The sequence below is a fragment of the Podarcis muralis genome, chromosome 7 (genome assembly GCF_964188315.1).
Source record: "Podarcis muralis chromosome 7, rPodMur119.hap1.1, whole genome shotgun sequence".
NCBI lineage: Eukaryota > Metazoa > Chordata > Lepidosauria > Squamata > Lacertidae > Podarcis > Podarcis muralis.
Window position 1 is genome coordinate 40,949,037 of NC_135661.1, and position 16,503 is coordinate 40,965,539.

Genomic DNA, 16,503 nt, shown 5'->3' on the forward strand with positions numbered 1-16,503 from the left:
GCAGGGGTGTGTGTCTGGGAATAGAGTCTATACAACTCTTTGGAGATTGTTCTAGCTCCACAAAATCATTGTCTTGTGTAAAACAACCAATGACTATTATCTTTGCAACCAGGCTTTAGCTGCAACCTTTTTTGGGGGGGGAAATCTACTTAAAAAACACACAAAAATACTAGAGTATATAAACATGTATGCATTTGAGCATGTACAGATTGCCCTTCACTCTCCTCTGAGTAACCACAATCGGCACCCTCCCCACCCCCTCTGCTTTTAAATACGCTGCTGGGACTATAGAGAAGAGCATCCAGGGCAAAGGGCAAGACTTTCAAGCCTGCTTTGCAATCAGCCCTCTGCCCTCATCCAATCCTTTGCCGAGCAATCAGAGCACAGGTCAGGTCAACAGCAGTGTCTGAATTCAAACTTAAGACATCAAGCATTTTATCTAAATGGATAATTAAGAAGACTAAACGGCTTATGAAAACTGTGCTGCCTGTTTTGCTATGTGTTGGGCAGTCGGGGAGAAACCTCATGCTCCTGGTTACAATAATCCAGGGCCAGCCAGGATAGGATGCACCACTCCTCTAGATCAAAGTACGGCGCCATTGTAGCCATCTCCCAAGCTGCTGCCCCCAGCAAACTGACCCTGGGATTTCCTGCTTAGTGCAAGTTTGCTGTCCATCTTTAAAATGGAGATAAGACCTTGCAAAAAAAACAACCTTTCGGACAACTTTAAGGAGAACCAATTCTACATATTTCTGAGCCCTTCTCTCTCCCCTGCTCTGTCTCCCACTTTCCTAAAACCGATGGGCAGCCAGTTCTCCTATTCAAAGAGACCCATCTGTTGAGTTATGTCTCCCTTCGCACACAACCACCATCCTAGGATAAATTGTTCTGATGGCAACGCAAGTATCTCCCGAAAATGTGTATAAAAAGCAAGCTTCTTCTACTCCATTAAATATGGTATCTGTGTCCCCCCCCCAACCCCCCTCCCATAAACGGCTCAAGAAGCATTACTTATCAGTGCTCTGCTGGCCTCCTGCGGATTCCGTAATTACCGCTGCCTTTCATCTCCAGCGCTTTGCAGACACCAGGCTCTGGGCCTGCTACTTTGGTGCTCTGTAATTACTAGTTAATAGCTCAGATGAATTTTCTGCAGGTCCCTGTTCAAGCGCCAAATCCAGCCCGCCTTTTCCCCTTGACAACCCCCTTTGGGATAATTATACCTTGGAAAGCAGAGCTCAGCAGGACCCCCCCCAATTCAGCTGCAGGCCCGAATCCCCTAATCACCCCTTCTTGGTAATTTTTCATTACTGGAGAAAGAAATGTTTGTGAACAAATACAGGACGCCCCTGCGCCACGGGCACCAGGGGTCTCTCCCTCTCTCGTCCCTGTGAAGACATGTCTCCAGTGTTCCCCAGGAACAAGCTTGCCCTCAGGGGGACTCAGAGCAGCTTCCCAATGCCCCAGACACTCTCTTTGCATGCTCATATGCGCACAGAGATGCAGCAGCTCACGCAGAGAGCAGCTCATGAGGCTCAGCTGATCTCCGTGGCCTGAGACACCTCATAATGCACTCATTCTCTCCACTGCTGCCAACATGTTCCCCAGCTTGGACGCGGAAATGGCATTCAGCCCAAGGAGGGCAACAGAAAGCAAAGTGTGATGCAACCTCTTTTTGCAAAAGGTTGAATCATCAACTGGAGGACAAGTTGGAGGGAGAGAGCTTGGGAAGGGCAAGGGGAGCCTGCAGCCCTTTTTTGGGGGGGGGGAGCCCTTACATGAACACCAAAACCTAAAACTGCTCAGAAATGTCTTATTTGGTCAAGGTTAAATAACAGCTTCTACCTTGGGGACTGTAGTTTAATAGACAAATGGAGAATTCGCTGGTAGAAAAAAAACCTCAACCCTTGTATAGGACTACAATTCCCAGGATGGGCACCATGTGACAGTCAAGCAGGTTGAAACACAGTTCTATAGTAAGTAGTATAAAAACGCTGGAGGCAATGGGAATTACTTACTCCTTGAGAGTGCCATGGCCCCACTCCAGGCTCCCTCCAGAATCCCCAGGTATAGGGATGTACTGTGTGATAAAAGCATCCAGGAAGGGAGTGTGGGGGAAATCAAAATGAAGTGGAAGGATAAGGCTATCAATGTTTATCAGTCACAATAGCTATGTTGTACTCCACTTGCAAGCCTTCTTTCTGCAGATAAACATGCATAGGACTGAGCTGCATGCAGTGAAAATTCTGTAGCACTCATTCATATCACTGGCATCTCATTCCCTTCCTATCTACTAGTCACGGTGGCTATGTTCCCTCCCCACTGTCAGAGGTGATATGCCTCTGAATATCAGCTTCTCAGAATCACAGGTGAAGGGAGCATTGTTGTGTTCAGGTCCTGTTTGCAGGTTTCCTACAAGCATCTGGTTGGCCACTGTGAGAACAGAATGCTGGACCAGATGGGCTGTTGGCCAGAACCAGCAGGGCTCTTCTTCTATTCTTAACACTCATCTTTTTTCTCAGCTAAATATATTTTCATTCAAAAGGGAGTCCTTTATTTTTTACCTATTGTTTTCAAAATGTTCAGAAATCCTCAAATCTCAAGCATCTGTCCTGATTTTGGTGATGTCAGGAGTTTCTTAATATGGGGAAAGGTTTCTCACAGCAGCTCTTAAACAGAGTGGCTCTATATGCAATACCCTGAGTCTATTTACAAGTCAAGCAAAAGTTTCTAAAATAGCTCACTTTCCATCAGGATATGGAGTGAGTCCCTGCCTCGAGCAAGAGCCTCTGCTCAAAGCACTAAAGATATGTCCACCCAAGACCATACCAAGTCACACCTATGCTTTTCCATGAAACCCTGTGGGGGGGGGGGGAGAGCTAGGAACCAGTTTGTCTGCTTTGTTCCCACCCATCCACAGTTTATCCGTAGACCAAGAGGTGTCAAAACCAGCTCTCAGGCAATGGCGCTACATTTGCCAACTGAGATTCCTCTTTTTATGTACTGTGCGCTTGTTAAACTGCTGCTGCACTCCACCCCAGAAACAGCTGCACCCAAGAAGGTAAAGAGAGTGAGTAGCCTGCTGAACTAGGTGCTGCTTCTTTTTCATTTCAGAAAATCAAGCAGGACCCATTCTCTCCCCTGCAGGTATCCGAAGGATCCAGAACAAAGCCCTTTCATCAGATAAACTATCTATCTCAGAAGTCCTCCAGGTGCAAAAATTGAAGCTGTCACGGTGTGTAAGTAAAAACATGTTATGAGATGCCCATGGAAACGGAAGCACAGCTGAGAATCCAGGAAAAGGGAGGAAAGGTGAACAAACAGAAACAGTGGGATGTGGCAGACACAGATTGGCAAGGTGGGGAGAAGGGATCTGCAGGTCTATATCCGGGCAGTAACATTTGGGGCATGGCTTCTAAAGCTTTTTATTTTTAAAAGGCTTAAGATACTAGCTCTCAATTGCTGAAAATGAAACAGCAATTTCTGCTAAAGATACAGCCATCAGGTGAAACACACAGTAGAGTGGGCAGCAGATAGAATTATGTTGGTTATTAGCATCTCTTCCAGACTTCCTCATTGCCCCCTCCCCATTTTTCTCTTGCCCCCATTATTTCTTCCCTTCCCCAATATTGTTCTATGATTCTTCCCTGCCTACTGCTTCATAAGATTCACCCGATGCATAAAAAAGTTTTGAGAAATACCCTTTTTTGGCAAATAAAATCACAGAAAGCTTCTAATTTATGCCACTGGCACTTAACAATGTTCACTGCTATAGTTGTGATTTCTTTTTAAATGTACCATTTTAGACTTTCCTGGGGTGAAGTTTGTTTGTTTTTTAAAATGCCCATAACAGACCTTAGAATTCTGCTGGGTAGGACACTGGTGGAGAATTGTATTTCATGAAGGTCCCAGATGTTGACCATCTTTCCTTGAAGGTAAACACTCCATTTTGTAGCACAGCTGAGTTCTCAATCTACAAAGAGTGTGTGTGTGTGTGTGTGTGTGTGTGTGTGTGTCCCCAGAGCCTAATTCACCAATCCCCAAATCTGGCCTAGGAAACTAAGGGTTGTATTCAACTAAGATATACTCAGAGCAGAGACACTAAAATGAATGAACCTACGTTTGGTGTGTCCATTGACCTTAAGGTAGGGCTAGGACTGGCTACAACCTCATGTTTGGGAGAACCAAGACAGAAGTGTTTGCACTAGCTGAGCCACTTTGCACTTTGTTCTCTATCTGTCACAGACAGGGACAGAGGCCCAGACGAAGATTTAAGTGTAACTCAAAAAGCTTGCCTCCTTTCACACCACTTAAGAATCTGATTCTAATAAAAGGCATCCACTTACCTAGTTTTTGCTCTCACTTGTTCTCTGGGACCAGCAGAACACCACCCCTCTCCCTGCCCCCGCCTCTTCCCTGTTGCACATCCTTTCCATCAGCCAAGGACCAGCTTTGTGGGAGGCCTTCCCTGCTGTTTGAACGCCAGCCTGCCAATTTCCATTCTTTCTGCTGCTAGCCTGGCCTTCTTTCTCCCCCACCCTCTCAACCAAATAACAGAAGCTCTTTCCCCTGCAGCGTTATCTCAAGCAGGAACAGCACTTAGCTGCTTGAGGCTGCAGGGCTAGCTCCCCCTCCTTCCCTCCCTTCCTCTGATCCAGCATGCACAAGCCCAGCCCCTCTCAAGGAACAGAATTCAATTAATCTGCCAGAGAGACACCCACCTCCAAAAAGGCAGTGTGGTGAGAGTGCTCTGTGGGCTAATCGAATCATGCCCATTCAATTAAGCCACCCAGGAAGAATGCATGGAGATCAGCTGAGGCTGTGGGGACTGAGAGTTAGGCAAAGCTTTTTAAAGAGAGCGAGAGCGAGGAGGAGTGTGTGTTTTATAGAGACGCAGCCGTTTTACAACTATGATCCCAAGGCAGTGAATAATTCATAAAAAGAGAGAGTGGGTAGAGATGGAGCCTAACACTCACCCACCTGCAAGTTCTGCACACAACCAATCCTCAGCACAGAGGAGCAAGGATTACTTAATGGGCAGAGAAAAAGCACTCTGCACATCCTCAGAGGTACTTTCTTTCATATTGTGCTTCACACTTTCCAGAAATAATCAGAGTTCTACCTTGGGATTCATTTGCATTAGGATATTATGGCTGGTTTATCACCGGAAGAGTGTCTAACCAAAGCAGGGTTGGGCCAACAGGAGTTTAGTTTGGCTTGCCCGTGGAAAATCCACGTTTTAAGCATAACAGGAGTTGAGATGGTCCTGATAGTTATGGGCTTTTGGAGCTAATCCTGTCCTTTCGGGCAGAAGGATGTGGCCAGTATGGCTCCCCCCCCCCCCCGCCTTGCTTCATACAACAGAATATGGGACAGACAATTCTCAGCAAAGCATCATAGAATTTATCCATCCTGAAAGGGAGGCAGGGACCATACAGAAACAGGACTCCCATCACACCTCAGCTTGATGTAGGAGTAAAAGGTGCCACAGACTCCACCTAGATATAATTCTTTAAAAATGTATAGGCGCCTTGGACTCAGTACAAGAGAGATACATCATTGCTTCTTTCATGGTGCTTGGTGCACAAGCTTCTGAGTTACACAGAACTCTTCAACAACTAGAATAATAAATATTGATGGTAATAATAATAATTCAAATAAGCTACAAATTCAAATAGCAATGCAATGCCTTCATAGTATCTTAAACCACCAGACCTCCAGAGACCCCAAAGCCAGCAAATCCCACAACCCTACCACAGGCAGGATTGTCTAAATTCATCCCCAAACAGTTCACACTTGCATTGTGTTCCCGATCACTGGGAGCTGCAAGTATAGAGCTGGCAAGGACATAGCCACTGCCGCCACCCCTACCACTCCAAAGTGCCAGCAAAGCAGCTGCCTCATGGCTTCAGTTAAGTAGTGACATACACTAAGATAAAATATATATACAGCCTTATGAGTTTTAAAGCAATAAATATTTTTTAGATTTACCAGACATTGGATTGATGGGAGGCATCTTTCCTTTCTGCCTTCCAGGTCTGTCTTCCGAGAGACCTGGAAGTCATGCCTGAGTGTCTGGTTACAGTCCAGGATGGAGGCTTTGACCTGGACTGCCCTCCAGCCATCTGCGAGGGGCATCAGAAGTGACAGCCAAAACCTTCCCTTGTGACTCCCAGATGCTCCTGCAGGTCAAAAGGCAGCTGTAGCTGGCTGGGCAGGAGGCAGCTTTGCCAAACGGGAAGGGGACAAGCCGTGGATTGCTTAGCCTAGCTGATTTCTCACTTCAAACAGGCCTGCACAACTTGTGACATACTAAGATAGTGTTTCTCGTATTCCTTTATTTATGTTCATTTAAAAAAACACGCTATTGGGCTTGGGGAAGCCCAGCCCAAACCACTCACGAAACAGCAGCAGAGCATTCAGAGATTCATGCGGCCAATTGTGAAAGATCTTGTTAAATAAAAAAATTAAGTGTGCAGACTGCAGCAGCAACAGATGGGCACATGTGAAGGAGCATCTCCCCTGCTAGTTTGGGTAAGGCAATCAGCAGGCAAGGCACTGCTTAAGAGCATAAGTAGAGTCCTGCTGGCTCAGGCCAAAGGACCATCTAGTAGTGCAGCATCCTGTTCTCACAACAGCCAACCACATGCCCTAAATGGAATGCCCAGACACAGGATCTGACTGCCACAGAAACTCTCCCCACTTGTGATTCCCAGCAACATGACATGTATTTAGTGGCAATTATATGTGGTCCTCAGAGGTCCACGGTGTGTGGCTCGTGATAAGGATTTCTCATCACAAACTGTTTCTGCTTCATACTTTTATTGTGGTGGTTTTATGGTTTGATGAATATTCATTAATTTTGAAGTTGTATTTTATTTATTTATTTCAATGTATTTATATTTTATGTATTTATGCATGCTGTCCTAGGATATTACTAGTGAGAGGTGGGTAAGAAATGCAAGAAACAAGAAAACAAGCAAACCCGAAAGCCATATGCACGTCTCTTCTCAAATCGGGGTGGGATAAGGTGGCAGGTCACCCTGCCAAATTCAATGGGGGTGAGAGAGGGAAAAAGTGCTGGGTTAGGGGGCTCCGCGTTCACCCAGGTCTCAACTTGCAAGGGAAGGAAGGTTCCATCTGCCTTTGGGTTCCTGCCCACCCCCACACTGGACTTTGGTTCTACTTCCAAATGTGCTATTCCCTCCACCCCAACACAATTAAGGCAAATGCAGCCATCCACCTGACACATACGGATATCTCCTAAGAGTTCAACAATCCTATTTTTGACACCTCTTTGAAACAACCAATGCCAGGTAGGGAAGTCGACAAGTATCCAGTAGGCCACACTAGGATGCTGGTGGGTTTCAGTTGGCTAAATGGGTTGCAGCAGGTTGCCCAGGACCCACTGGGCAAGCAAAATACAGTCAGCTGGGGCCACTTTTGCCCTGACTGGTTTGTTCTAACTAAAGGTCTGTCCAGATGTAGCTCTTTATCAGTGGAATAAGCACATTCTACAGTCTTACAAAAGTTGTTTGGCTAGGACCTTAGAGCGGTGTTATCCAGCAAGTCCAGGTCTATCCTACTCCACTTGCAAAGCATGAAGAGGAGCTGAGCTGCCTCTTATTGCACTGTGCCCTGACCTAGCAAGCACAGCTGGTTAGGGAAAGGTTATTCTGCTCCAGTGATTCTTTCTTCCTATGCAAAGTTCCACCTGGGTAATGATTCTGAAAGGAAGACACGGGCATGGTACCAAAAACACGTCCAATATCTGCAGTCCACAATGCCTGCTGAGCAGTTTGCACCCTACAAGTGTTGATGACTGTGGGGCTAGCAAGGGGTTTGAGCACTGTGTCTTAGTCTGCTCTCTGGAGGCACCCTAAGAGGTACTCCACGGTTCTCTTTCATGAGCCAATTAGGTTTAACATCTTCTCCTGCCCTTTGTTTTTCTGTCCCAACAGATGCAGTCTCTTCATTAAACTGTCCGCAACTGACATGCAAACAGATGCATTTCCAGGAAAACCACACCCCGCCCTCAACTTTCCTTCTCTAACATACACAGCAAAACACACACACACAGGTGTTTTTCTGTCCAAGGCTGAGAGCTCTTTGTTTTGGCAGGGCTTCTCAGTATGCCTAGATTATTATTTCAAAAACATTTTCAGAGCTTGTTGAGACTGACCCAGGGGGACTCCTGAAGCAATCACACCCTTTTCACTTCAGATCAAACCCCAAGATTCCCCTGGTTATATAAGGTTTCTCGCCAAACTGCCCTACATCCCCCCAATAAATGCAGCCTAGCAAAATGCAAAGGATTGCTAGACTTGTAAAGGTTAAAGGTAAAGGACCCCTGGATGGTTAAGTCCAGTCAAAGATGACTATGGGGTGTGGTGCTCACCTTGCTTCAGGCCGAAGGAGCCAGAGTTTGTCCACAAACAGTTTTCTGTGTCATGTGGCCAGCATGACTAAACTGCTTCTGGTGCAACGGAACACTGTGACGGAAACCAGAGCGCATGGAAACGCCGCTTGCTTTCCTGCTACATCGGTACCTAGTTATCTACTTGCACTGGTGTGCTTTTGAACTGCTAGGTTGGCAGAACCTGGAACAGAGCAACGGGAGCTCACTCCATCGTGCATATTCAAACTGCTGACCTTCCGATTGCCAAGCCCAAGAGCCTCAGTGGTTTAGATCATAGCGCCACCCGCATCCCAGCTACACTTGTAAACGGTTCTAGCAAACAATATTTACAGGACATTGCCCATCTCCCCAGTCCACCCCTAACACAGGGTTTCAGCCAGGCCCTAAATTCTAATTTCAGTACCAGGCAGTGTTCAATCATGGAAGGTGACTTCTGTACAAGTGCAACAGGAGTAGGTAAGTTTAGGGTTGTTGGATCGCTGCTGTCTTTTACTAGACACCCTGCTTCTCAATCTATCAACCAGAGCTGGGTGCTAAATACATACAGTTAGAAATAAAGACCCCCTGAGCAGTCCTGAGCCTAGAAATGTGTTTTCAGTACTAGAACTGAACCCAGCTCACATTTCCCTTCACACCAACGTCTGCTCCTGGATGGCTTTCTACATTTCGGCAGCTTAATTTAGGTGGAAAAAGTTGATTTGTTGTCAAAATTATTTGGAAGTCAGAAAGCTTTGCTGTGAGTCACCAAGAGAGGTTCCAATCTCCCTTCTGCCCACCCTGATATAAAGAGTGTGCCCCCCTCTTAAGACGCTGACCACTGCCTTTCTTAAAACACGCTCAAGCACTGTGTGGGAACAGCGCTGTTTCCTGAGCATGTTTTATTTGTGGTGGAGGCTAGATGTTTTGCAAAAATGAAAATGAAGCCTCTGGGCTCCCAAAGAAGAGAGTGGGGGGAGGCACCTGGCAAAATCAAAAGAGGACTCTCCATTCAAACTCACCTTCAAAAGGCAAGCAGCAGCCCAGAATTTGCCCTCACAACCAATGGAATCAGAATCATTCTCCGGCACCTCTCTCTCACTCTCTCTTTCGGCAGAGGCCGCCCACATAGAAGAGGGCGGGATTTCCTGCTTGTGTCCCCTGCCAAAAACCACCTGCTGATGCTGCAAGACACACCCTGGGGTGCCAGATAATTTCACCCCTCCCACCCACTCCTGTTCTTTCCTGTGCTGACAGTCCTGGGAAGAAAAAAATAAAAAAGGGCTGACCTTCTCTGCAGCAGTTAGACAATGCTGGCCTCCTCTCTCTCTCTCCATTTTCTGGAAGGTTTCCTGGGCCCTGAGCAGCTGCACAGCAGGCAGAAATCCAACAGATGAACTTCTCCATAGTGCTGAAGTGCACTTCTGAGAAAATAACTTTCACCTGACACTTTGTAGAGGCACAGGACAGAAAGAGGTGACAGCCCTCTGTCATCACCTTGCCATTCTGGTGAATTTACACAGCGCCCAGCAAGACCTCTAAATGAAACACATACAGGATTGCAGCGAAGTGTTCCCCACCACCTGTACCTGATCCTTTTAACTTGAGATACAAAGGGTCTGGACCCGGGATCTTCTGGGCACAAAGCCCTCAGCCATAGTCCCTTCCCAGGCAGCAATCCTTTGTGGCCCCTCTATGTTCTTCTCTGCCTATACCCTTAACACAACCCAAACAGGATTTCTTTTTGCCGCTTTGTGCACTTGTCAACTCCAGAGGTATCTGAGCCCTTCCAAAGCCAGGATTTCAGCTAGCCAAGCCAGCCATTTATTTACTGAAGTTATAAATCCATGTCTTTTAGGGTCTAGCAGCAGACTCACAGGGCGTCTTACCCCCTCCAAAAGAAACTATATTAGGTTGTTTTTATCTTTGTTTTCAGTGCTTGCTTATGCAAGTCACTTTGAGTTTACCTTGTGAAAAAAGTGACTTACAAGTGTAAGTCATCATCACTACTGTCATCATTCTGGGAGCTGACTGAGGCCAGGCATCACCTCTTAACCTAAGGCCACACATTTGAGTTTCATGGCTAAGGGTGCCTCTTGTCAGGAGAGATTCAAGCACATACTGGAAATGTAGGTTCATTTAAAAGTGGAATAAAGCTCTCCGTGGCACTAGGGAAGGGATGGGGAATTTCTGTGGGCCTCCACACACACTCCAGCCAACATGGCCAATAGTCAGGGATGATGGGATTTGTAGTCCAGCAACATCTGGAGTGCTACCATTTTCCCACCACTGCTCTAGCCCAACATATGGACTTGTGTGGGTTAGGAAAGTGATGGGGAAATGCACTGGGAAGTGCAAGATGAACAAATGATTGATGAGAAGCTGTGTAAACACCCTGCAAGAAGTAAGAACAATGGCCCATTTAGTCCAGCATCCTGTTCTCTCAGTGCTCAACCAGTTGCCTCTGGGAAACTTGCAAGCAGGATTTGAGCATAAGAGCATTCTCCTCTCCTGGGGTTTCCAGCAACTGGTATTCTGAACAATTACAGCCCCCCAATGAATGTCTGTTGTGGTATAACTGCTCAGCAAACGAATCAGAATGAACGTTCAATGAATACCGAATATAATTTAACTTCCATGTAAGTTTTGTGCTAGCAAAACAGGATGAATGCTTAATAAACAGGTCATCTGGAGGAGCCCTGAATGGGGATTTAAACCCAGGTCTGTGGACGTCCCACAGAGCAAGGAAGAGACTAAGTGATTGCCAAAACCCAGGAGCCTGCTAGTTAAACAGAACTTTCCTTCAAGGCAGGTTTTCAAAACCAATTAAGCGGAAGCATGTGTGTGTGTGTGTGTGCGCGCACACACACACACGCACACACACACACACACTGGAAGAGTGATGCAACTGTAATTTGGTATTAATCCAGTGAAGTTGATTTGTTTATTGGCTTTGTTCATCACTTTTTGCAAAGAAGTCTCAAAGTGAATTACAAAAATATGTAAACGACAAAGTAACTTGCACAAATATTTAAGCTACAGAAAGCTGATTGTTCCCTACAACAAATAAGCAGGAGAGATGAAGCAAGAAATATATGCACCACTGAAGGAAAGATTATGAAGTGGATGGATTTTCAAGAAAGATCAGTGCCTACAAGCACACACGCGCACGCACACACGGTAGCAGTATGCGTATCTCACCACAACCATCACTAAGATGTAGGATAATAGCTTCCTGCTAGGAAAAGTAAAGGACCTCAGCAACAAGGTATACTTGTGGCAGGCACTTTGACCAAGATATGCTGTATCTCAGAAGCTGTTTTGCAGATTGGAAGATCTTACAGGTTTGCTCTCAATCAGAAGCAGGGCAGAGAGTCCTTAAGTCAGGACTCTGAGGTCTGACATTCTATTTTCTGCCATTGCCTTGGCCTGTCTTATGCACAAAAGTGGCTTGCCCTTTTATACAGGGCAGAGTGCAGGTAGGTGGGAAAGGACCACAACGGACTCCAGTGTCAGTGAACTCATTTACAAGGTCTGTCAAAACAGTGTGAAGTTCTCTTGGATAGAAGTCGCCTTTGCCAAGGAAGGGGCAAGTGGGGTTGCTTCTTCAGGCATACTGTATTGAATACGGAGTGTAAGATAATGTGTGTGTGACAGACAGAGAGAGAGACAGAGATAGAGACAGAGACAGGGGAAACCTCTTGGTATGAAACACAACCTCAAGCTCCATTCCTGTGCCCCTAAGGTGCTGGATATGAGGGAGTCAAGGGGGGAAGCCAGGTGTTCATCACCTTACCAATTCATGAAAAATACCCAAGGCAGAGATTAAGAGTACACTATACTACAATGGACTCCTATACAAGCCCCATAAGCTGCCTGAGAGCTGTAGGTCCCAGAATTCTCATAGACTTGAACAGCTCCTGGGATCTTGTCTCAAGCGTCTAAAGATGCAAACAGGATTGTTGCAGGCTGCAGACGCATGAATGAGAAAACCTTCCTCTTACAGCTCCTCTGCTTCAGGGCATCATCTCATTCCTGGAGGCCCTCTCTATGCCACTGGCAGCGCCCGACAGGCAGTTAGCTCCCTTGGCATTGCTGTGCCTGGCGCAGGTGTGTTCTACTCCAAGACATCCCCCCCCCTCACCCGACAGCCGGGCCTTTGAGGAGCCCCAAGCGTGTTTGTCAGCACTTGCCTGGCACTGCTGCTGAGGCAGGCGCCACACACGCCCCGTGTCTTTGCCCTCGGCGGGAAACCGAGAGCTGGGAACCTGCCATCCTCTCCCCATCTGTTGCTGATGATGCTGGCGGGTTTCTGGCAAGGGGGAGCTGCCCAGAGCAGCAAAAGCAGAACCTGTCTGCCTGCCGAGTGAGCTGGTGGGTGGGTTGCATGTGTGTTTGGAAGGGGGTTTGGAAATAAACCAAGACAGGCAAGCAGCAGGCGAGGACAAAGGAGGACTGAAACGTGCATATTATACCCAAATCCCCTTGGCTCTGAAGAACTGCTTAGGCTGAACTCATATGAAGGGCAGTGGACCACAGGTCTGCCGGTGAAGAAGGTGGGTCCCTCCTGGGATCAAAGCAGCACAAGGAGAGGCGCTTCCACTTCCTCAGGAGGACATGGAAGAAGCAGAGAATTCCTAGAGGGAAGTAAGAATGTATGTGTTTTCTTGCAGGGGGTGGGGAGGAGGGGAACACAGGAAGCTGCCATTAGTCCACCTGGCTCAGTATTGTCTGCACTGACTTGCAGTGGCTCTCCATGGTTTTAGATTGGATGTTCCCTGCCCTACTGGGAGACACTAGGAATTGAACCAAGAACCGTCTGCATGTAGGGCAGGTGCTCTGCCACTGACCTATGGCAAAACAATATGAGGAAAATAGGAAGCTGTGTTATACATAGCCCAGCTACTACTCTAACCAGTTCAGTATTGACTGTACACTAACTGGCAGAAACTCTCCAGGGTTTCACACAGGAGTCTCTCCCAGCCCTATCTGGAGATGCTGGGGATTGAACCTGGGGCAACCTGAATGTAAAGGAGGTGCTCTGCCACTGAGTTACCGCCCTTCCCCTGGGTCCCAATAAAGCTTCCTGCTACAGAGGCTCAACAAGTGTCCAGATACAGACTCCATGTTTATTGCTCACTGGCTACAGGACATAGAGCTGCTATTGGCACATGCAAAAGTTTCACTGAAAACATCAAACTGCTTCTCATACTGGAGGCAGTTCTCACATTCAGCTGCCGGTCACTGAGTGGAGAGATATCAAAGAGACATAACATGTCTGTGTAAATCACTGGTTGTGATATTTGTGCCTGGGAACAGTCACCCCGCCCCCTTAGTTCAGCTTACCTAAGAGTCCTTGCTGGATTAGCCCAAAGATCTGCCTACTCTGGCCTCCTGTTTCTCAAGATGGCTAGCCAGATGCCTCCGGAAAGCTTACAAGTCAAGTATCAAGGCAAGCGCCAGCCATGGTTTGCCCCTCCCCCAAACACCAGAGGTTTGTAGTGAGCAAAGCCTCTGTATTTTGCTGCATGTGGCTTGGCTCACTGGTTGGAGTCATCTGGAACAACCAGGTCTCTGCTTACGGCACACATGCTCAATCCTGGTTTACATAAATTCATCCAGAGAGACTAATGCATGGAAGCGGAGACCGAAGTCTCTGTGGCCTTCCAGCCCTAGCCAAATGCTCCAAATGTCACAGTTGCTTGTTCTCTACTGGTTTCAAGTGCTTTTGTTTGAATTGTTTTGAAGGGCTCCAAAGAGCTGAACACAAACAACATCCCCCACCCACCCAGGATGTACTCATGGGTCAGAGAAGCTGCATTCGCTGTAGCAGCCACTAGGAGGCAGCAACCGGCCAGCTGTTGCTCTGCTCACCCACCAAGGCAGGCATCCTGGTACCCAAGGAGCCAGCTGCTCTGAAGAACCAGGTGACTCTTTTATTCTTCTATCCATCATAGAAGAGGCCCACTCTAGGCTGGGAGTCTCTGAGCCAAGCTAGATGTGATGCCATTCAAACTGTACACAACAGAGTGAATGGATTTTTAAAAAGTAAATTTCAGGCACAGAATGGGGACTCTCTCCTCTGTTTTTGGCCCTGTTCTCAGAATGGAAAAAACTGATGCTCCCATTCTGGAACATCTGTCTGTCTGTCTGTAAAATGCTTTTGGATCAGGAAGGAGCCTGCAAGGAAGCAATAGAGCAGTGGTTCCCAATTTTTTCCCTCATGGGTCATTTGAAATATTGATGAAGGTCTTGGTGGAGCTCTTAATAATTTTTCTGCTTGTAGTAACAATTGTAATGCACTGTGCTAGGTGCATGGTTTTTAATTGTATTTTTACAGACAGGCTGTGGACCGCCTGAATGAAGATCATGGACCAGAGTTTCATAAACTCCTGGGTCTAGAGAGTCCAACTATAGGAACTGTGCTCCCAATTCACCAATACTAGAGTTGCCTTCAAGCTTCATACTGGGACAATTAGCATAGGGACCACACACTACATAAGGTGGTCCTGGGCCTGTGCTCTAGACAAGTAGAACCTCACTGGGGCAGCTCCTCCATATGGAATCCAGGCAGGCAGGCAGCCACACCAGCGCCAGGGGCCCACAAGCACTGTTACAAACCTCCTCATTCAGGTTGTGATGCGGAGGAGAGGAGTACCCTCACATCAACTCCTCCCTGTGTTATTCCCCCCTCCCCAAAAAAAACCCTTCACATCTCAGGGTTGGGAGAGCAAGGGAGAAAGCCAGACTTTATTGACTTCCAGAAGCAACAGTTGGCTACCAAGCCCAACCAAAACTGAAGGTCTTTCCTGGCTCTTTGCAAACAACTCTGCTTTTCAACCTTGACCAGCTTTTAGGCCTCAGTAGCACCAAGGACGAAACTAAGTGCAATACCATTTCACACAAGTAATAGCTAAATGAATGGTTTGCAAAAAATAAATTGAAAACTGGGGGGCAGGGGACAGAATCTGTATTGGAAGACTGGTATAGGGGGATTTAACCCTTTGCCCCCACAGCTGCAATCCCAAACTAGATCAGAGGTCCTGTGTCTGCTATTAGCATTGGGATAGAAAGTTCCTTGTTGGTCCCTGTTTTAGAATGCTGTGGGGTGATGGTAAAAATATGAATGCCCCCACCTCTCCTCCCCATGCCACAGTCCCAATCAAGACATACCTTGAATTTATTTGGGGGGGGGGAGGCTAACAATGTGTACATCTTGCTTGGTCTTGACACCACTTAAACAGACTGGGCTACTATTTCTTATTTTTAAAAGGGTAGGAGGGAGAAATAAGTGTATATAGATGGACAGACAAATAGCTCACGAAGATCTAGGAGAATGAGAAGTGAACAAGGCTTAAGCTGAAGCAAAACCAGGCCTAAGAAGCAGTTTCAAGCACCAGGAGACATAAAAGTACAAAAAGGGCATCAAAACATGCACAGAGTTCACTTGACACCCCTCTCTAACGACAGTCATCCCCTGAAGTCTGGAATATAGGGCTTCTGGTCTGGAAGGATAGCTTAAAACCAAGGCTTCAACTCCTTCCCCAGATTCTACTTTCAAATATAGCACTGGGAGAAGGTCTATGCCACCTGGCGTCCTGAATTCATGCCAAGCCCAGCGCTAGCCTAAACCTCTCTTCTGCCTCCCCCCTGCCCTGCTTCATAAAATATGGCAGGTCAGGCTCTCTGGAGCCCTGGCATCTGAAGGATACACCAATTACCTGGCAGCGGCAGCAGGTGTGCAGGGAGATTTATAGTCTCTCGCAAAGAGCAGCAAGGTAAGGCGTGCTGCGAGTAGAGGGGAAGCAGCCCATAAATCAGGGGATGCAGGGAGGAGGGAGGGAGGGAGGGAGGGAAAGGCGGATGGGAGCTCCTCTCCTTCCTTGCCCTTACACCAGCAAGGCCAGCTCACTTGGTAGAAATCGCCAGAGCCCTACAGGCAGGCTCCACCTGGCACCCGGGAAAGGTTGCCAGGAGACGTAGAGCGTGTGCAGGTTCAGCAGCGTCAGTTAAACTCCTGGCTGGCTCGGCAGTGCGCAGGCACCTTGAAAGGGCCATAATGATAGTCAAGCACCCTTCAGGAGCTCGCTGCCATTGAACTCAGCCCGCGC

At 47.3% G+C, this 16,503-nt stretch overlaps 1 protein-coding gene across 8 annotated transcripts in view; it reads right to left on the reverse strand.

Moving 5' to 3' along the window:
* GSE1 (Gse1 coiled-coil protein) overlaps positions 1-16,503 on the reverse strand; it is a 374,856-nt gene that overhangs the window by 59,610 nt on the left and 298,743 nt on the right. Inside the window, exon 1 of one of the 8 annotated variants that reach the window (XM_028740050.2) lies at positions 4,344-4,367. The exons of the other annotated variants lie outside the window; for them this stretch is intronic. The gene's annotated coding sequence lies outside the window, so the exon portion shown is untranslated. Of the gene's footprint in view, positions 1-4,343; positions 4,368-16,503 lie in introns of those variants that run through there. 8 annotated transcript variants of the gene reach the window in all.